We start from the raw sequence: 22,355 nt of genomic DNA, 5'->3' as shown, positions 1-22,355 counted from the left end.
ATTGATACGGGAATGCCCAGTCCACTGTGGGGTGGATGGTACCATCCCTGGACCAGATGAGTCTGGGGTGTATGAAAAAAAAGGGCACCTGAGTAAACCAGGGAGAGCAAGCCATGTGTCTCCACAGTCTCTCCTTCAGTGCTCACCTCCAGGTTGCTGCCTCGGCTTCATTCAGTGAAACTCTTTCCATGTTGGAATGAGTTTAGTGTAACTTTAGCCTATGTTTCCGGGCCTTGGTTTCTCATATTTTCTCCCAGCATTAACTATTTCCTATACCCTTAGAGATAAGAGCTGTGTTTCTGCATAGGTAACCATATGATATAAAATATGGGTATGGAGCAGGTAAGCCATCAGCAGTAACATGCACAGGACAAACGGAGCAATCGTGCAACTCTGACATGTTTGGAAAGAACACAGACTGCACGGAGGGCAGAGAGTTTCATTAATTACTCTCCTAGTGTCTCAAGGTTTCTATTGCTATATATAAGGTTTCTCTTACATCACGACCAGAGTGACTTGGGGAGGGAAGGGTTTCATTGACGTCTGCTTCTACATCAGTCTTCACCGTGAAAGAGTGTCAGGGCAGGAACCTGGAGGCAAGAGCTGATGCAGAGGCCACGGAGGAGTGCGGCTTACTGATTTGCTCCTCATGGCTTATTCAGCCTGCTTTCTTATAGAACCCAGGACCCCCAGCCCAGTGTGGTAGTACCCACAGTCGATGGGCCCTTTTCCATTGATCACTAGTTATGAAAATGTCCTATAGGCTTGGCTACAGCACAGATGCAGGCATTTTCTCATTGGAGGTTCCCTCCTCGAAGATGGCCATGGCTTGTGTCAAGCTGATGTAAAACAAGCCAGCACACCTAGTTTGCTTTTTGTGCTGTGATAAAACATCAACGAAAGCTACTCCGGAAGGAAAGGGTTTATTTCAGCTTACAGTTTAGAGCCTATCACCAATGGAAGCCATAGCAGGAATCTGCAGGCAGGACCTGAAGCAGAGACCACGTAGGAACATGGCTTGCTGGCTTACTCTCCATAGCTTGCTCAGATTTCGGGAGTTCCATTCTGAGAAGGTGGAGACAGGGCATCTCCAGAGCCAGCTAGCTAGTGAGACTGGCCATATTGGTGAGGTCCTTGTTCCCTATAGATAACACTGTCAAAAATCACCTTAGAGAGGAATGGTGCTTACTAGATTTCTCTCCCCTGGTTTGCTTAGCCACCTTTCTTATATGGCTCAGACCTATCTGCCTAGGAATGGCACTGCCCTCAATGGGCTCTATTCTATACCAATCATTAATCAAGAAACTGCCCCTAGGCTAGCCTGATGGGTGCAATTCCTCAGGATAACCTCTTTCCAGGTAACTCTAGTTTGTGTCAATTGGACAGAAAAGTATCCAGTATAGGTGAGTTCTGAGTTTGACTGACAGGTCCTACCTCACTGGATAAGGTAGAGGAGCAACTGAGAATGATTTCTGATACCAGCCTCCTCAGGCACATGGACACAAGTGAATAACATTCCCACACGTATGTGCCCGCACATATTCAAACATGTATGTATAACACACACACACACATATGAAAATTTGGGGGGGTCTCCATCAAGCTGCAGCATGTGTATGTATTTGCTCACAGCAACGAGAAAAGTAACATACAATTCATCCTTGGCATGCAGATCCATTGACAGCACTTGGAAGGACTCAGTTAACGCTGGGTGCTCAGAAGAGCTTGCTGGGTGAATGATTGGATGGATGAGCGAATGAGTAAATGAACCATTCATCTTTATACCGCCCCTCTGAAGCACTTACTTAGCTCAGAGCCCGGCCTGCAGCAGGTACATGATAGATACTTGTTGGATTAAATGGGAGCCCCAGAACTTATCGCTCAGCAATGCAGCAGTAATGCCAGATAAGAACTTGAGAGCATCTAGGACCCCAAAGCAGTGCTCCCGTTTAGAAAGCTTAAAATAGCACCGCTCATCACTCATGTCTCCTAGTGGAGTACAAATTAGTCACTTGGAAAATTCCTCCCGGCTCCAGGGTGACACCGACATTAGCCTAAATAGGAAAAGCCCCTGTGGTCTTGCTGGGCCTCATCACCTGGGGAGAGTTTGCTCAGGGTTGACAAAGTCCAGAAGCAATCGCAGGGTGTCTTCTTTTAAACCATCAAGGCAGAAGGTCAGAAAAGACAGAAATGTTCAGTGATAGGGAACCCTTGTCAGTGCTGGCATGGGTGCCCCTCCCCAAGCAGGTTCTCAGCTGCCAGCACTGAAAATGAAGGACTTCCGGAATGAGAGACTTGTGATGTCCACCTCTGTCACCTTCTCCACATTCAGTGGGTCCAGAGGCTCCAGAGATGCCTGCCCTCAGCCTCAAGAAGTATTGCTTATGGTTTACTGTGTCCTCTGGGGACCAGTAAAGAGGAAGGGGAAAAAAAAAAAACACAGGGCAGATTACGGCACATGAATTATTAATTCTTATTAGCATCTGAAAATGCTGTCAACGGCAAGCAAGTGTGTAATATTGCTAGTGGCAGCTAGACCCATGTGTATGGGGCCGGTGAGACTCACGCTTAGAAAGCAGGCATATGTTCAGCTAGAGCATCCAGCAGTGGTTAGAGTGGCCACGGTGCCTCAGACCCACGATGGCTGCTCCATACAGTGGAGCCAAGTGGAGAAGCACTCTAAATGGGAACTGCTGTGCCCTCATCTAGCCTAGCAAACATGAATGCACAGTACAGCACGGCGGTCCTGCACTGCTGCTAACTGAACTCTAAGTACCCCCATACACGTAAATGTGCACCTGTCACCCCAGCACGAGGGGAAAGAACAAGAACCAGTGAGGCTTGCTGGCTGCCAGCCTAGCTTTAGGTTCAGTAAGAGACCCCGTCTCAAGGGAATAAGGTGGAGGGTGACAGAGCAGAACACCTAACATTCATCCTCCTCTGTCCTCAACTTGTGTGAGTGTCTGTGCACACATGCATGTGTATATATGCATGCATATATCTGCAGCACCCCTGCAGATAGAGATGAGCATGAAGGGCTATCAGAATGGAACCTTAAATGCCTTTCTCCCCCAGAATACTAAATACTAAATCTTGGTCTTCAGTGGAACAGTGTACAGAGGTGGGGGCTTTAAACAGGCGTTTGGCTCATGGGAGCTCTGATGTCATCAGTGCATTAATCCTCAAGGGATTTAGAGCTAAGTGGGCTATATGGAGACAGTAGAACCTTCTGAAGGTGGAGCCTAGTTGTCATTAGGAACATGCCCTTTAAGGGTACATTATTTTGTGTGCCTGTGTGTTGTTGTGTGTGCATTGTGCATATGTATTTTGTATGTGTTGTATGTGTTATATGTGTTGTATTTTGTGAAGCATGTTACATATGTGTATTGTGTGCATGCTGTGTGTTCTATGTGTGGTGTATGTGTGTGTGCTGTGTGTGCTGTGTGTGGTGTATGTGTGTGTGCTGTGTGTTCTGTGTGCATGTGCTGTGTATGTGTGGTATGTTTGGTGCATGCAGGTGAGTATTCACACACGCTCTTCCACAGCGTCTCTTCGGAATCATTCTAGGTCTTTCGACAATTAATCAATGCCCCTTCTTTGTTCCCAGCTCAAGCCTTGAGTTCTGGTTCTGATACGTGAGACCAAGAATTATTGGTGTCCTCTGGGGATACTCAGGGCTAAGGAGCTGGCTGAGCCCAGATCAAGTGGAAATTAAAGAGGGCCTCAGGGATTGCAGACCCAGGCTTCATTAAGACCTAATGAAAACCTGCCACGGGCCGAGCACAGGCATTTATGAGCTTTTTCCTTTTTTTTTCATTTTGTGGCAGCCCTTGATATGATTCTACTATGTCTGGAAATTCAATAACTTGAGGCAGAGGCTGCAGCAGGGGGATGGCAGATTTCTTCCCAATCAAAAATTGGGTTTCTAGAATCTAATGTTATGCTGTTGTTGGGAAGGTCCTTAAAGAGGGAAGCAAGGCTGAGGAGATGACTCAGTGGCTAAGGACGATTGCTGTTTAATGATTGCTGAGTTTAAATCCCCAGCACTCACACCAAATGCCAAACATGGCCCCATGTGTGGCTGTAACTTCATTATTGTAGTGGAAGCATCACTGGGACTTGAGGGTTGTCAGCCTGGCTCCAGACTCGGTGAGAGACTCCATCTCAAAAGAATCAGGCAGTAAGAGATAGAGAAGAACCCCTTACATCCTCTCCTGGCCACTACATGTGTGCAAACAAGTGCTCACTCCTGCACACGTGTGTGTTTCTCCCACCTCCTCAGAGTAGCATCTTGCGGGAACTAGCGTTGAATAAAGGAGCCAATGGGAAACACTCCCTACTTAAGCCATAACAATGGAGAATGATGCAGCCCCTGTGGGTCAGCCAGGCTACTGAGGACACAGGCACTTTGAAGCAGATAGAGAAATCTGCACTGGTGAGCTAGTGGGGTGCCAGTGGAAAGAAGTACCAGGTGGAAAAAGGAAGAACTCGATCTTGATTCTAGCGCTTCAGTAAAGGGTTACAGAGGGTGAGAACGTCACCTTAGCTTCTGATTTTTCATTGTGGTTGTTTATTCATTATCTGTGTGTACGTGTGTGGGCAATGCTACTATTGCTACTTCATAAATGTAATTTTGTTACTGTTGTGAATTATAATGTAAATACCTGATATGCAGATGAATCTTATGTAACTTCTGTCAAGGGTTGTTTGATACACCCCTGTCCCTGCTGCGCAAAGGGATCACAGTCTACAGGTTTAGAACCATTACTCTTGAGTGACCAGCATGCTGACATTGCTAATCAACCTACATCTAAGGAAGCACCACTTGGTTTTTAAAAAATTCATCTATTGGGGCTGGAGAGATGGCTCAGTGGTTAAGAGCATTGCCTGCTCTTCCAAAGGTCCTGAGTTCAATTCCCAGCAACCACATGGTGGCTCACAGCCATCTGTAATGGGGTCTGCTGCCCTCTTCTGGCCTGCAGACATACACACAGACAGAATATTGTATACACAATAAATAAATAAATATTAAAAAAATTCATCTATTTATTTTACATCCCAGATGTAGCCCCCCCTCCTTCCTCTTCCAGGACCCCCCATCCTACCTCTTGCTCCTCTTCCCCTCCTCTTCCATTTTCATTCAGGAAAGGGCAGGTCTCCCATGAGTATCAATTAACCATGGCATATCAAGTTGCAGTAAGACTAAGCACCTCCCCATGTATTAAGGCTGGACAAGGTGACCCAGAATAAGGAGTAGAGTCCCAAAAGCTGGGAAAAGAGACAGAGACCACCCCTGTTCCCACTGTTAGAAGTCCCACAAGAGGACCAAGCTATACAACTGTAACATGCATGCATAGTACCTAGGTCAGTCCCATGCAGACTCCGTGGTTGTCAGTTGAGTCTCTGTGTACCCCTATGAGCCCAGGTTAGTTGATTGTGTGAGCCTTCCTGTGGTGTCCTTCACCCCTCTGCACACTCCTTTTCCTCCTCCTCTGCAGGATTCCAAACTCAGCCTAATGTTTGGCTGTGGGTCTCTGCATCTGCCTCCATCCGTCGCTGGATGACACCTCTCTGATGACAATTGGGCCAGGCCCCAATCTGTTCACAGACGACCAGTTCAGTCTACCTATTGCTAGGAGTCTAAGCCACCCCACCCCAGACTCCTGGGAGATTACTGTGCACCAGTCAGGAAGCATCACTTGTAGGACAGCCTCCCTCCAGGGGTTCATGCCAAGTGTTTTAAGAATTCCTTCCCTGTGGAGGTGTAAACAACATCTATTCCCTCCTTACAAAGCCTCAGTGATGAAGCAAAGTACGATTTCATGACAGTTCATCCTGGGGAACCAATGAGTGTATTGGGCTTCCTGACAGAGCCTGGGTAAGGTATTCCTGGCAGGAACATGGTAGAGCTGAAAGAAGCCATACTGAGAAATCTTTGCCTGGCATGGATTATGTATGCCTTTCCCACAGTCTCGTAGATGGAGCCCTCTTTAGGTAACCTCCCAAGACTGTATATTATAGGCTTTCCCAGATCCAGAGGCCATTTGCAATTATGGCAGGGCTACATACAAAATGGAGAAATGGCTAGAAACTCAAGTAGGGGTCCAATGACTTCCCCACCCACTCCTTCTCTGAGGGAATGTCAACAACTTGATTTGCTATGTTTGTCTGTTGCAAGCAGGCACAGCTTATCTGATGAAGACAGTGGCTGTTTTGTTTGCAGGGCCGTGTTCAACATGGGCACTGAGGGGGGTAGAGAAGTAGATATAACATTTGATCTGCATGTAGGAGAGCCTTAGCTCAGTCCCCCAGAACCAGTGTAAAATAGTCGAGTGTGAAGCAGCATTGGGGATGCAGAGACAGGTGGATTCCTGGGGTTCGCTAACTACCCCATCTAGCCAAGTAGGAACTTTCTAGGTGTACTGAGAGATTCTGCTTCAAAACATAAGATGGACAGCTGTGGAGGAAGATACCCAATGTTAACCTTTGTCTGCTATGTGCACTCACTAACGTATGTATGCATGTGGACACACACATATATATGCATGCATACACACACACACGCATGCACATGCACACAGCACAGAAGAAATCCATCCAGACACCTGGAACTAGCACTGGTCTCTTCCCCTTAACAAAGCTCTGCTATTTATTCTCACTGGAAAAGACCTTTACGTTTGATTTTCACTTTTGCTTCCTGGCCCAGGGCTCTACCAGTACTGTCATCTGTCAAGCGAGTGCATTATTCACTGCCTCGCGTGACATTGCATCTGACCAAAGGATGCATTCCCCAGGCAGAGAGGAAAGGTAATAAGCTGATGCCGTGTGGTCCACTCTTACCACGGATCCTGTCATCTAGCGGCTTCTGACCTCACAGATTGGTGGACCGGCTCTGGGATGGCTCAATTACAGTGCCAGACTGTCAGACACAATGCTGCCTGTCAGGAAGCTGTGCCCCAGCATCCACGGCTTAACTGTGTTCTCATAGCTGGAACACATGGATCTAGTACCAAGGATGCAGAAACAGGAAAAATACCTTTCTTACTACCACTGTGACTCTGATGCTCTTGGTTAAAAGGGGGACCTGGAAGCTGAGACTGATTCGGAGATATCCCCTGCTAATCATTTCACTCAGACAAGGAGGAAGGATGGTAGGGATGGGTGTGCACAGAATACATGGCCATATGTGTATCAAAAAACCCAGGCATGTTATGATAGGAACATGAGCTTGAGATGGGAATCAGGAGTCAAAAGAATAGTCAGACATAAGAGATCTTGGGAGAATGTATGAGAAAGTCCTCTAGACAGTAGTCTTAGCAGAGGACACCTAGAATATATTCTTAGTGTACAAGCTTATGAGTGGCAGAAGCAGGGTGGTATTTGCTGTGGTTTGAGTGTAAAATATCTCCCATAGATTTATGTGTTTAAACATCTGGTTCCCAGCTGGCGATTTTGTTTTAAAAGGCTGTGGAACCTTTGGGTGCAGAGTATCCTACTGGGCTTCTCTGGTTGAGGAATTATCTTGGGTTATACATTAAATCTAGGCATTTCCAACCCTTGCAGGCAAATTGCAGTAGCATGCATATATTTCTTTTGCATGATGTTGTGACACAGTGAATTATACTGGCCCACGAGTAACCATGGGGCTGTGGGTTGAACCCCCATATCGAGAACTGGGTCACTGGAACTGGGCCTTTAGTTTTGACAGAAGTCACCACTTCCTCTGCTTGCTGCCTCCTGCTTGATGCAATGTTACCACCCCACTTCACAGTCCTGTCATGCCCTCCCTACCATCGAGGACTGTATCCTTTCTTAAACCATAAGGCAAAAGAAACTCTTCTGTAGGCAGAAGTTTCTGTCCCACCCACCAGTTCCCAAGTAACTGACATAGAGGCTTAATATTAAATACAAATATTTGGCCTATAGCTCAGGCTTATTATGAACTAACTCTTACAACTTAAGTTAACCAATTTCTGTTTTAATCTCTGTATTGTCATGTGACTTATGGGTTTACCTGTTTTTCAGCATGACTTGCTCTTTTTGTTTCTCCTGGTGACTGCACTGACTCTGTCCTTCTTCCTCCCAGAATCTTCAGTTTGTCTATCCCACTGATACTTCCTGCCTAGCTACTGGCCAGTCCTTTATTAACCAGTGAGAGTAATATGTATTCACAGTGTACAGAATGATTATTCCATAGCACCTTTCCTTCCTTAAGCTGTGTTTGTCAGGCATCTTGTCATAGCAATGAAAAGAGTATACATGAATATACTCTTATTAATACTGTTTGTCATATAACCCTGTCTGAGCTTAGTCTTCATTGAAAGTATGCTATATCAGGTTGGTGAGATGGCTCAGGGGTAAAGGAGCTCACGGCCAAGCCTGACAACATGAATTTGATCCCCAGAACCCGTATAAAGGTGGAAAAAAGAACTAGCTTCACCAAGTTGTACTCTGACCTACACATATGTGCCATGGTGTGCACAAGAAAACACTCATAGACATACATAATGTACACAAAGAAATAATAATAAGCAAGTGAACTAAAGTTTCAAAGAGATAGTTCAGTGCTTTGTGGGAGCTAGGGAGCTGTATACCCCTTGCTCAGGCATCCCAAGGGCTGATTCCTAGACTGTAATTCCCATGTTCTTTGTATATTGGAGCTTTGGGATCTTGACACCTATTGCTGTAGGGAGCAGTATCTCTCTATCCCGGTGATATCTTTGTCCTAGCTCAATGATATTTTCATGCCCCCTACTCCCCAAATGAACCATTGCTGTCAATTTCCTGTCCAGAGTGACTTTCAGAGATGTGGCCAAGAAGCAATTTATTGAAGTTGGGAAATTGGAAAGCCTCTCAATTTCTCTTGCAACAAGTTCTTATGATTTCCTTTGAAGTAAGCTCTCAAATAGACCAGACAAGTCTACAGGCAAACGGGAATCAGGAAATCCATGTTGAAAATCAAAAAGAAGAAGTTGTTTTTGCCTCCCATTTTTTGTGCTCTGTCTCCTGCTTCTCTGCCTGGAATTTGTTAATGGGAAAATCACTTCTTTGTAGTCATAGGTGACCAAGTACTGTCAAAGCCCCAGGGAAAAATTAGTGTGAAAATGTGTGTGTGTGTGTGTGTGTGTGTGTTGTGTGCACGCACGTGTGCGTGCATGGAACATGCAGAGGTCAGAGGTCAAACCCGGCTTTGTTATTCAGACACAACCTCTACCTTGGTTTTTGAGACAGAGACTCTCATTTGATTTGGGACCCACTAAGTCAGCTCCAAGAATCCGGCTGACTCTGCCTTGCCAACACCAGGATTACATGCATGCACCACCACTTTGTGGGAATGGAACTTAAGTTTTGAGGCTTGCAAGAGATATTTTACTGAGTCGTTTATCTAGTCACCTAGTGTGAGACTTTTATTGTGTTACTTATTTATCCGTTTTAGCTATTTATAGTTTGGGGAATGCATATTTCAATGCATTCTATGATAAACATGCAATATATGTATAATCAAATCATAATCTATGTTTAATAACATTCCATAGATCTAAGTCGTGTGGATGGAATGGCTTTTGTTTATATATGTATATAAAACATATATAATATATAACATATTATATATAGTGTGTATATGTGTGTGTGTGTGTGTGTGTGTAGGTCTCTCCTTTCACGATGTGGTTCTTGGGGTTTGAACTCATGCCATCAAGCTTAGCAGCAAGCAGCTTTATCTACTAAGCCACCTTAACTGCCCCTGGAATATTTGTATGTGGCCTTGATCTTGGAAATAACATTCTTGGTTGCCAAAGGCTACCATATACCCAAGAATGTTCATGTAGTGCCTCTGAAGGTCTTAATGAGGAAAACTCCAGTGGTCACATAAGGGAAGTCTCTATATTCCTGCTCAGGACATCTGAATCTGATTAGAAAACACGTCTTGCCAGGGTCTACCCACAAAAGTCCCCATACTGTTCTTTCCTAGCCCTCTAATGTTTGCTGAGCTGAGGGAACCATAGAGGAGATGAATTAAGTTCAAGTATAATCAAGAGACTGACCACTGGGCTATGGTGACGCACACTGGTCATGTAAGCACTTGAGAGCCTAGGGTGGAAGACCAGGGCTTCAAGGCTGAGTTCTAGGCTATCCTGGGATATATAGAAACAAAAAGGGAAAGGAAAAGAAGGAAAAAGAGAAGAGAAGAGAAGAGAAGGAGAAAAGAGGGGAAAGGAGAGGAGAGGAAATGAGGTAAGGTGAGGGGAAGGAAGGGGACAACAGGAGAGGGGTGGGAAAAAGAGAGGAGAGGAAGAGTTTATATTTTATTAAAGGAGAATCAGAAGAATTGGCATGTAACTCAGTGAGAACCCTGTGTGTCATGCATAAAAGCCCTGAGATTGATCCTTAATACTGAGGATGTGAGGAAGGGAAGGAGGAAGAGAGAGAGAGAAAGAGGGAGAGAGAGAGAGAGAGAGAGAGAGAGAGAGAGAGAGAGAGAGAGAGAGAGAGAGAGAGAGAGAGAGAGAGAGGATATACAACCTTGGATGGACAGATTAGCCAAGATGCCACTGTTGTACAGGAGGACGTAATCAGGATACATTACATTTTGGGGGAAGGGAAGCCGTGGACTCCTAGCATCAGTTTCTTGGCTGTGTGTGTGTGTGTGTGTGTGTGTGTGTGTGTGTGTGTGTGCATGAGCTCACAATGAAATATGCCATTTTCCAACCAGTAAAATGCTGTTGAAGGGAGCACCTTATATTTTTATATCTATGCTATCTACATGGCTGTGATTAAATCACAAACATGTTTTTGTCTCTGATAAGTCCCTTTTATTCTTATCAGCAGTGGTTTGATTTAATGAAGAGGTTGGTGGAAAGGCAGATACAATGACCAGATAGAAGCATCCGCTCAAAATGTAACGGTGCCAATTACTGTCTTGAGCACAAAGATCAGACCAGAGGGCTAGCCTTCACCAGGCTCCACCATCTGACAGCTGGCCTTTCCTGCCGCTTGACATGACTGCAGTGCTGAAGCTTCTGTTATTTCCTTGGCCCGCCCTCTTCTCGCTTTCTTCTGGAAAACAGGCTGTTTTCTCTTGCTATCTCTCCCATCTTCCTGGGAATGTCTGTTGCCGAAGACTTGTTTCCTCCAAACCGAAAGGCTCCTTCTTGGAAGGATGGAGAGGCTCTCGGTAAATAAACACAGATTACATGCCTGGGGAAGCTGAAACGTACAGGATTCATGAGGGCCGCTCCCCAAGGTGTAGAAACAGTGAACAGCTGATGGGGGAGGAGGCAGACCAGGCCAAGCTGCGGGGAGCATGCATGCTCTTGGATTAGTTGCATCGTCTGCAAGTCATGGAGAGTGGTCCAGGGATGCTGCTTTCCTGACTCATTGTCTGTATTGGGTGGGCTTATCAATGATGCAGGGACATTTGAGCCCCACCTGCTCTTGGAAGTAACCCCTCACCTACACTCATTAAACCTCCATTGTTTCCCCCATTGAACTTTAGTGAGACTGTTATTCTGATCTGTTCTAGGCTCACTAGTTGGAGTAAGTGGACGTGTGAGTTATGGCTTCCTAGGAGAAGTCTGAGATGGCAATGTCTCTTCGCCTTGCTCAGCAGATATGTCGTTACGGAAGTACCATACACGCAGCATGGTCTTCCAGCTTCGTGCTTGGACATGTTCTCTTTCACTTATGAAGCTTCTGGCCCATGGGCTCTTATCTTGGCTTTGCCCTTGAACAGAATTGAATTGTGTGTGTGTGTGTGTGTGTGTGTGTGTGTGTGTGTGTTTGCAGTGCCTTCCTCATGCCCAAACAAGGATAGTCCTCTGAGCTACAGCTCCAACCCACTGAGACTCAGCTTAAACACCAAAGCCTTAATTAAAAATAGTGGTCAATATTTCTAGCCCAAGTGCTCACACCCTCTTCTAGCCTGTTGTGCTATTTATATTTTGTTGGTGGAGAGGATAAACCCAGGGCCCTGCATATGTTAAGCTATTCCTTTGATTGATACTGAGGGGATTCTAGGCAGGTGTTCCACGGCTGAACAATTCTCTTAGCCCTTTATTCTGTATTTTTTTTGTGACAGTTACATTCTTCATTGTTGCACACAGACACCCCCTGAGATACAAAGATTCCATTCACGATTTTTAACATTACATTGATGCTATTTATCATTAACATTTGAGTGTCCAATAAGTTACCTACAATTCTTTATCATAAAGTTCTCTTTGTGTTAAATGATTTTGCCTAGCTGTAGGTTCCTGGCAGTACTGTAGGCATCTTGAAGGCAGGCTAGGTTAAGTTATGCTGTATTGAAAGTTAGATGTATTTTAGAAACTTTTAGCTTTAATATTTGTTATATTTGGTGGATTTATCAGTGCACAACACTGCTGTACATCGAAGACCTTTGAAATAAATCCTCAGTGCATTAATTACTTCTAAGAGCAGGTGTGGCATATCACTTCTTTGGTACCTCCCATAATACCTAGCCTTCCAGCTGTCATTTATAAACACTCATTCACGTTTATCTTCAGTGTTGTTCTTGAAGTAGTTGGGTTTCCTAATCAAGCTACCTCCAGCAGACAAATGCTGTGTTCTGATCACAGGTTTCAGATTTAGTGCAGGTCCAAGGATTGCCACTTTGCCTGCTGAAAAGAAAGTCATGCTAAGAACTGACAGCAAGTGGGTGGAAAGATGGCTCACTAATAAAGAGTCATCCCCTCCCGACTAAGACATTCTCTCGCAGAAGCAAGGGGAGGCTCATGAGACCAGGAAGTCGTGTGTGTGTGTGTGTGTGTGTGTGTGTGTGTGTAATGACTTTAAATTACCAGCATCTGTATCAGGTATACTACTCTTCTTGACTTCAATTACCAGCCTCTGTATCAGGCGAGCCACAACCTCCTGTAACTCTAGCTCCAGGGTGTCTGAAACACTCTTCTGGATCCTTAAGGTGTTCCTACACACAGGCACATGTACACACACACACACACACACACACACACACACACAGGCAGTCACACACTCATAAATAAAAGGTACATCTTTCGAAAAGAAGAGAACTTCTTTTAAGGACAGAGGTATAGCTCAGTAGGCGAAGACTCGCTGTGCAAGCGTGACAGTAGTTTGGATTCTTTGAATTGCTGTAAAAAGCCAGACTCTGTAGTGCACCTCTATAATAGCCTTTCCCCAAATGTGAGATGGGGGGGTGAAGACAAGGGGGTGATTCTAGAGCGTTGGCTCTCAACCTGTGCATTGCGACCCCTTTGGAGGTCAAACGATCATGTCATAGGGGTTGCCTAAGACCATTGGAGATATCACATATTTCTATTATGATTAATAACAGTAGCCAAGTTACAGTAAGGAGCAGCAATAAAAATTTTATGGTTGGGGGTCACCACTACATGAGGGACTGTATTAAAGGGTGGCAGCATTAGAGAGGTTGAGAACCATGGTTCTAGGGGCTTCCAAGCCAGCTAGTTTACGGTACACATCAGCAAGGGAGAGAGGGACGGGGGAAGCAGGAAGACAGGGAGAGGGGAGGGAGGGCTTGCCTCAAACTAGGAAAACAAGGAAAACTGATACCCAAGATTGTCTTCTGACTGCACACATATCATGGCATGCCTGTGTCCACATTTCCGCCCCTGAACACACAGACACAGAACTGCCTTCCATGCTCTCCTAAATTATGTGTTTTTGCTCATCCGCCTCTCTCTGCCCAGGCTCACTGGTGCCCTGATGGGCCCTGATTTGGGCTCTGTATTATTCCTGCACAGTAACAGAATCTGTTTCTCTTTGGTGGAAACCCACAAGGGGTGATAACTGCAAAGTGGGTTTCTGATTTCCTATCAGGGGAGGCAATATGATGGGAATAAAATCAGCAAACTAGAATGAAAAAATCTGCAGAGTAGCAATACCTACAGAGGTCTCCTCTGAGCCACTGTGAATTCAGGGAAACCCTGTTACTAGAGGATCGCCTAAATGGTTCTGTTCATGGCATCATCGCATAGAGAAGTTAACAGAACAAGCTTCTGGAAATTGCTATATGGTGCTGTCATCCGAGGAGCCAATACTCCACAGTCTAAAACATCACATGCAGATTCAACACATCTCCTATTTCAGTCCTATTGTGACTTACATTCAGAACTGCCATTCTGCATTCTATTTCTCTAACCATTAGTTCTTTCAGGGTTATATTAGAAATGATTCCCTAGAAGAATGGAAAGTGTGTGTGTGTGTGTGTGTGTGTGTGTGTGTGTGTGTGTGTGAGAGAGAGCGAGAGAGAGAGAGAGAGAGAGAGAGAGAGAGAAAGGGGGGGGTAGGGAGGGAGGGACGGAGGGAGGGAGGGAGGGAGGGAGGGAGGGAGGGAGGGAGGGAGGGAAAGACAGGGTTGGGGTAGTGAAGGAGGAACTGTAGAGATGGCTCAGCCATTGGAATACTTGCCAATTCAAGCATGAGGGCTTAAGTTGGATCCCATGACCCCTACTGAGATTGCTGAGACACCTTCTTCATGACCTGAGCAGTTAGCAGATTCTCCGTCCCTCCAGCATCCAGATGTCCACTGTTTGACGACTCAGCCTGTATCTGGGAAGTCTTTCCAGCCAGTGGGAACCTTCTCTCTAGTTTGTATGTGTCTGCATGGCTATGTTGTTGTTGCATACTAACAGCTGCATGGGCTTGTGGAGGCCTGAGGCTGACGTTGGGGGGGTCATCCTCCATCATCACTCCTCCACCTTCATCATAGATGCACCCCAGAGCTGGGAGACATGGCTTGGCTTGCTAAACAGCTTGGTTCAGAAATCTCCTGTCTCCACTTTCCAGAGTTGGAATTGCAGGCGGACAGCCTCTCCCATGCATCACTTGCAGGGGTCATGGGATCCAACTTAAGCCCTCATGCTTGAATTGGCAAGTATTCCAATGGCTGCACAAAGTGAAAGGTAGCAAGGCCAGCAACTTTTCCCTCATCCGCCTTTTAATCTAGCAACCTATCAGAAGGTACCATAAACTCTGAGAGGAGAATCTTCTCCTTCCAGATAACCCCCTTCTTAAAATAATCTGATAGGCCTGCCCACAGTTACGTCTCTTAATTGATTTCAGATCCAGTCAATTTGACAATCAAGGACCATCACTGGGTCTGGAGAGATAGCTCAGCAGTTAAGAGCGCTCACTGCAAGTTTGCCACTCAGAACCTAAATCCAGCAGTTCACAACCACTCATAAGTCTAGCTGCAAGTGACTAGCTTCTCCCTCCTGGCCTTACAAGTGCTACATTTACATGCACACACATACACATACATAAATAAATAGTATAAACTCTGAAAAGATTTACCATCACAAGGGTATTTCTTAAAATGCAAGACTCGTTTTTTATATTCCTCCTGTTCTGAGTCTCTTTAAATCTATTCACTTTGCTTCTCTTTTGGAGATTTTCTTAGTGCTTTGCTTTTGTACAAATTGCTCAAATTTTCTTGACCAATGCATACACTGGATTTACTCTTCGGGATGCCCTGCTGCCCAGCATGGCATCTTACTCAGTCAATATTTATATCTGGCATTATTCCATAATCAGATAAAGGTAAGAGGAAATATTGATCTCTTTGTCAGTACCTGGACTTCTCTTATGACCCTCGGACAGAGAAGTCATAATATCACAGCAACACTTTGAACTATGGGACTTGTTCAGTGATTATGAATAGGTTTGTCTGGTTTGTTTGCCATTTCTTTTGCTGAATCCCTTTGTGGGACTATAAAATCCTTGAGTAGAGGAACGCTATTACCTTTGTTTATTTGAAAGAGAAAGAGAGAGAGAGAGAGAAAGAGGACTGGGAAGGAGTGAACATGTGTTGTGTGTACATCTGTAGATTGCTGCATGTCCCCATGTGGACACAGAAGAAATATTGAGTCTCCTACTCTGTCAAGTGCCTCCTTAATTCCGTTGAGAAAGGGTTATTCACTGAACTTGGAGCTAGGCAGGTAGCCAGCTAACCCTAGGGAGCCTCTTGTTTCTTGCCGCAGTACTGAGGTTATATGTACACATTGTCATGCCCAGCATTTTGTGTGTGAGTGCAGGAGATTTGAATTCAGGTCCTTTTACCCATCAAGCCATCTCCCCAGACCTGTGTTATATGTTTCCATAACCTTTGCTTCCTTTGCAGTAGGATAATCAACAATGAAGTGAGTGGTTCATAAATGATGGCATAAGAGAGTGTGTGCAAATGTGTGTATGAGTGTTTATGCGCACATGGAGTTCAGAGGATAACTTACTGTGTTGCTCTTCACCTTTCAACATGCTTGAGACAAACTTTCTTCTTGTTTGTTGACCTGGTCTCCAAGCTAAGTGGTTTGTGACCTCCCGGAGAGTCTCTTGCCTCTGCCCCCATCCTTCTGTAGGAACAGTGGTATTTTGTACATGCTTGCTACCATGTCTGACTTTTATGTTGGTCCTGGAGGATCCATAGTTAGATCATGACAGCAAGTTTTTTTTTTCCCACTATACCATCTCCCCAACCCTCCTCAAGCCCATGTAAGTTCTTCTTATGTGCTGCTGAATAAGTCTTGTCTCTAAGCGCATGAAAATAGAAATGCAGACTATCAGATGATACACGCAAGCCCCATCTACTCTGTGAGTCTCCGTTTCCTCATCTGTAAAATGGGTGGGGCAATTTAGATGAGTGTTGAAGTATGGAGGATTTGATACCCTCTTGTAGTTCTTCCCTTGATCCCTTTCCTTCGTTCACATCATGCAAAGAGAGATCTTTTTCTGTCCCTTTGGGTATATCCTGCTTCATCCATTTCACTGCAGTTCCTTCCTATCTTTCAAAGAACTTATTGCTTTCCTGTTGAGAGCAATGCTATAGCCCCAGGGATAATCCGAATAGGCGTGGACAGGGCCATGCAATGGAAGAGGCAGTTAAAATATAAAATAATAGCCAGGGACTTAAATTGCCCCTGACTGCCCATCGTGGCTCCAGTTTTTATCGTCCATTAAAACCCACAATCACTCTAATGTTTATGCATTATTGGGGAGATAAATTGCATAATTTTCATTTTGCAATTTAAATGTAATTATGATCTTACTAATGACTAAAACCTGAATTTGCTAGACTATCAGTTTTTCTAACCCTTGCCAAAATTATAGGTAATTACTTAAGGCTTACAATAATTATAAGTCCATCTTTTAAATAATTAATGTGCACTTTCATGATACAAAACAGCTAGTCATCAAACGACCTCTGCTTAGACTGCAAACCCATGCAATTAAGCCTATTGTGTAGTCTGGGAAAATATACCCATTTGCAAGAGTCCCTTTAGCTGGCAAGTGGGAACACAAAATCCCTGTGTTTTATAGTATCAAATAAGGCGAGAAAAAGTCCAAGAGAAGAGAGCAATCCACATAGTAGTCTGGAACTCAAAATTAATCTACATAACCCAATTGTAGCTGGTGGGAGTCAGGTGGAAGAAGTCCAAAGCTTCTGGCTATGGACCTAAGAGAAAAGGGAAATCAGAGTGAGGGATGTGAGTAGTAGCTCTCATTTGTGTTTGATTCTTTATCTTTCTATCTTTAGGGGATACGCCTGTTCCAGGACAGGGCTTTAAGCTGGGTATCTAAGATATGGTGATCAAGAAGGCAGATATTGGAACTAGAGATATCACTTAGGGAAATTTTAATTGTTGACTTGGCACACTCTAGAATCACCTAGGCTGTCACAATAAGCGATTTTCTAGATTAGTTTGGCCCATGGGGTACTGTCTTGCATTAGTGGGAAGACATGCCCACTATGGGTGGCACTATTCCCTAGGCTGGGGATCTGGAATTCGATGAGAAAGGAGGAAGCGAGCTGAACACTAGCGTGCCTACATTAATTCACGGCATTAATTCTGTTCTTTCTGCTCTATCTGTGGAGGTAAGATGACTATGACAATGATGGGCTATAGCCTGGAATGGTGAGCCGAATAAACCCTTTCCCCTTAAGTTGCTTCTGTCAGAGTATTTTATTACGGAAACAGGAAAGAAACAGGAAAGAAAGCTCAGAACTCATCTATTTCCATTGTCTTCTCCTATGTAAGCACTCCTGTCTTCCTGTTTCATGCACTCTGTCACAGACATTTAGAGGTCGTGAAATCCACTTGTATCTACAAGCCAAACCTCTCGCTCATGAGCATAACTGATCATCTGTGTTTTCATAGTGACCGACAACTTGATACAATACATGAATCATGTAGGGGGACAAGCCTCAGGGCTCACCTGTGAGGGAGTTCTCAGGGTAGTGTTAATACCTAACTTATGGGCAGCACCACTATTAGGGCTGAGGTTCTGGAGATAATTAATGAATTAGCCAGCTGAGCACCAGAAGTAATCTCTTTCTGTTTCCTGATTGTTGGTGCAGTGTGAGCCGGCTGCCCCATGCTCCTGCTACCCTGACATGATGGGCTGTGGTCCTCAAACCGTGAGCTAAAATAAACCCCTTTCCCTAGAAGATGCCTTTATTGGGGATGTTATATGACAATTACCAAAGAAGAAACTTAGACGTAGCCTTTATGCTAAATGCCGTCTAAATACAGTGAGCACCCAGTATGTGCTCTTGCCACTCCAGTCAATTTGTGTTCTCACACTAGAGAGTGTATTGATATGGTGGTGATAAAAATACCATAGTTTCCACCTTTCTGTAAGGATAGCAAAAATACACAAGGTAATAGATACATAGGGGAAAGCCGTTTATTTGGCTCATCATTTGTGGTGTTATCATCCATGATGAATTGGTTCCATGATTGACGATCTGTGGTGATAGAGCACATTGTGGTCAGAGTATATGATAGAGAAGCCTGTCCAGTCACAGCCAAGAGCAGGTGAGACGAAGACAACGAGGCCAGAGTCCTTCTACCTCTTTGAAGACATGCCCATGCTAGTCAAAAGATCTCTTCCCAGATCTCATTTCTTGAAGTCTCTACCATGTTATCATTTAGATACCAAGCCTCTGGGAAAGTAGACTAGTTAGATTTTCTGGGGTTTTTTTTTGTCAGCTTGACAAAATAACAGAGTCATTGGTAAAAGAGAGTCTCAGCTGATGTGCTGGATAGATCAGATGGGTCTGAAGCCGTGTCTAAAGGGAATTGTCTTGATTGTTGATTGACATGGGAGTGCCCAGACCAATGTGGGTAGCGCTGCCCCTGAGCAGGTCCTCCTGATTTGGAGAAGATGATTGGCTGGCACTAGCCAGAGAGAGCAGGCTCTAAGAAGCATTCCTTTATGGTTTCTGCCTCCAGATTTCAACCTTGATTCCTACCCTTACTTCCTTCAGTGATAGACTATAACCTCAAAGTGCAACCCAAATAAATCCTTTATCCCCAAGTGTTTTTGGTCATGATAGTTGTTATAGCAACATAAAAACAAACTAGAACAGGCAGCATCCAATACCTCAAACCATAGTAGGTGTTTTTCTATTTCTACTGTGAGGAGTAGCAAGGGGGCAGTTTGTAACAAAGAAGGGTAATGCATGCCTGGTAGGGCTAAGGATGGGGCTCAGTTGGTAGAACACTTGCCCAGCATGCACAAAGCCTTGAGTTCCATCCCAGCACAACATAAACTGAGCATCGTTGTCTATTCTTGGTTTTTGTTTGTTTTTTGGTTTTTCGAGACAGGGTTGCCCTATAGCATTGGAGCCTGACCTGGAAGTAGCTCTTGTAGACCAGGCTGGCCTTGAACTCACAGAGATCTACCTGCCTCTGCCTCCTGAGTGCTGGGATTAAAGGTGTGCGCCACCACCACCTGGCTCATTGTCTGTTCTTGTAATCATGGCACTTAGGAGGAGGGAGAGACAGAAGGATCAGAAATACAAGGTCATCTTTGACTGCATGATATGTTGAAGGTTAGCCTGGGATACACAAGACTCTGTGTCAAGAAAACAAATAAATGCTAATCTCAGGAACATCAGAAACAAATACCTTGTGTCCACACCATATACCAAGCATGGGGCAGACTGTCTGATGATCACTTCTGTGCTTCTGTTATAGCATGGAGAAAGTCACGAGTTTCAGGCCTGGATGATCAGAGCATCATTAGATAAAAAGATGTAGCAGCAGGGCTTCATGTGAGGGAGGCTGGGGCACTTGTGATAGAAAGGCTGATGGCCCCCATTCTTAACCAGGGGGAGACTGGCATATTCCATTTCATCTGATTAAACCCAACTCTTCATTCAGCCTCTAAATTGTGACATTTAAGAATCTTAACCAGATGTAAAACATTTTCATTTTGTCACGAGAAAGAATCAGTCTTTATAAGAAATGGAAACATGCTCTCCGTCTCCCCCAGAACTCGGTAACTGTCCCTTTAATTAGGCACTCATTAATAAATCTATCTTGCTCTCAAATCCCCGTGTACTTGGTACAGTAGTTCATTAGCACAGGAAGAGGCAATTTAGATTTCCTCAGATAATAGCATCTGTCGCTAATCAAATTAAGGCAGGATGTGTAAATGTATCTAAGGCCGGACAAGCTTGTGCTGGATGAGGTAAGGAGTGGGGGGTCAGGCCAAGATCAACTTAAAAGCCCAATCCCACAGCTTTTCTATAGGAGGCTGTCTTTATTTAAAGAATTTTGCTTTAGTTTTCCCTGTGAGAAGACTGACCTCCCATTGGTCAGAACACTTGTTTTGATATAGAGTTGATCAAATATTCTTACCAGACCTCAAAGTAATATAAAGTTATGACCAATGGACTCTGAAACTCATTCATTCATTCATTCATTCATTCATTCATTTACACAGAGAAGCAGGGGAGAGGGACTGAGGGAGGAAAGGGAAGAAGAGGGGATAGTTAAGAGGAGAGTGAGGAGAAGTAGGAAGAGGGAAGAAAGAGGGGAAAGTGGGATAGTGAAGGGGAGAGGGAGGAAGGAGAGAGAAGGGCATGAAAAAGCGGAGGGTAAAGGAGGAAGGGGGAAAGAAAGAGAATACATTTATATTAGAAGACTTCTTTCTTTTCTCCCTTTAGTCCCTCTAGTCCTCAGCCTATAGAATATAGACATTCATATTTAGGGCAAATATATCTTTTCAGTTTATCCTTTCTGACAACACTCTCGTAGGCACACCCAGAAGTTTGTCTTTCTAACATCCTAAATATCTGCCCATTCAATCAAGACTAATCATCACATCACTGAGGAACCAAGGGACCATGAAGACCAGGGTTTTAGAGAAGTACCACTTATGACAAGGAGAGAGAGACTGTCATACACAACGCTGGACCTTAGACCTGGCAGAAAGAGGAGTATGGGCCTACTTAATGTAGAGAAGTCTTCGCAGAGTTTGACAGCAAAAACCCTGAGTGTTGTGGGTTGAAAAAAAAGCTGTGGCATTAGTAAGTAGAGTCAGAAAATGCATCAATTGTAGAGGAATTTAGTCATGAAAGGGAGAAAATATATGGGTATAGGAGGCAGCAAATGAAGAAGAGGACAGGTTCCAGTGAAAGTATTTTCTAATGGGTGCCCTGAGATAGCATCAGCAAATGATGATAGCACTGACTCCGAAAGGAGAGAGAAAGCCATTGGAGGAGATGTAAGCACCATGGCAGAGAGAGAGTGTGCAAGATTATTTTGTTCACTCTATGAGGAGGCAAGGTAAAAATTGTGTACATGACACTGCCAGCTGGTACACTAGAAGTTGGCATGATGAGTGATGGGCGTCTATTCTCTTTATTTTCTCAGGAAAAAAAAATAAGGCCCAATAAGTCAGAGGAGATGGGAACGGCCATCAGAGGTTGGAGGACCGTAGAAAATTGAGGGTGGAGATGAAATGGAGTGCCGCACACTGCTGAGGTTTCACTTGTCAAAGCCAGTCTAGACTAAGCCTATTGACACTGTTGTGTGGCCGTCAACAGCTGTGTTTGACTGGTGGATAGGAAAGTTGAGTTCCTTTCTGGGGTCCATGGGGCAGAAGAAGGAAGAAACACGGTTCTTAAGCATGCGTGCAGAGCAAGGATGAAAATAAGTCCATGCAGAATCTAGCCACCACCAGGATGGAGTAGCATGTGACTAGAGGAAGGACAGGAAAGTGGACAAGTCAGCAGGTTGGCAGACCCAATGGTGCCAAAATAGGGGTATGAAAAGACATGAACTGCAAGCAACATGGTGACAGTTACCACAGTGATAGTTACCATGGTGATGGTTGTCATGGTGATGGCTGCCTTCTGTAGGAAATCTTGGCATCTGGGTGGCAACACTGAGGCCTGTCTTTGTCTTTTCCATGCCTCACGGCTGGGCTGAAGACAAAGTGTGCAAAAGGAACCATGAAGTCCTAAGATATTAGTGGATAAAGTAGCAAACATTCACAACATTAGCTTTGAAGGATTACTCAGAAAAATGAGAAGCAGGAGCAAAAAT

This window comes from Arvicola amphibius, chromosome 10, assembly GCF_903992535.2.
Source record: "Arvicola amphibius chromosome 10, mArvAmp1.2, whole genome shotgun sequence".
NCBI classification, from domain to species: Eukaryota; Metazoa; Chordata; class Mammalia; order Rodentia; family Cricetidae; genus Arvicola; species Arvicola amphibius.
The sequence above is the reverse complement of the archived record's forward strand: the minus strand, read 5'-3'. Positions refer to the sequence as shown.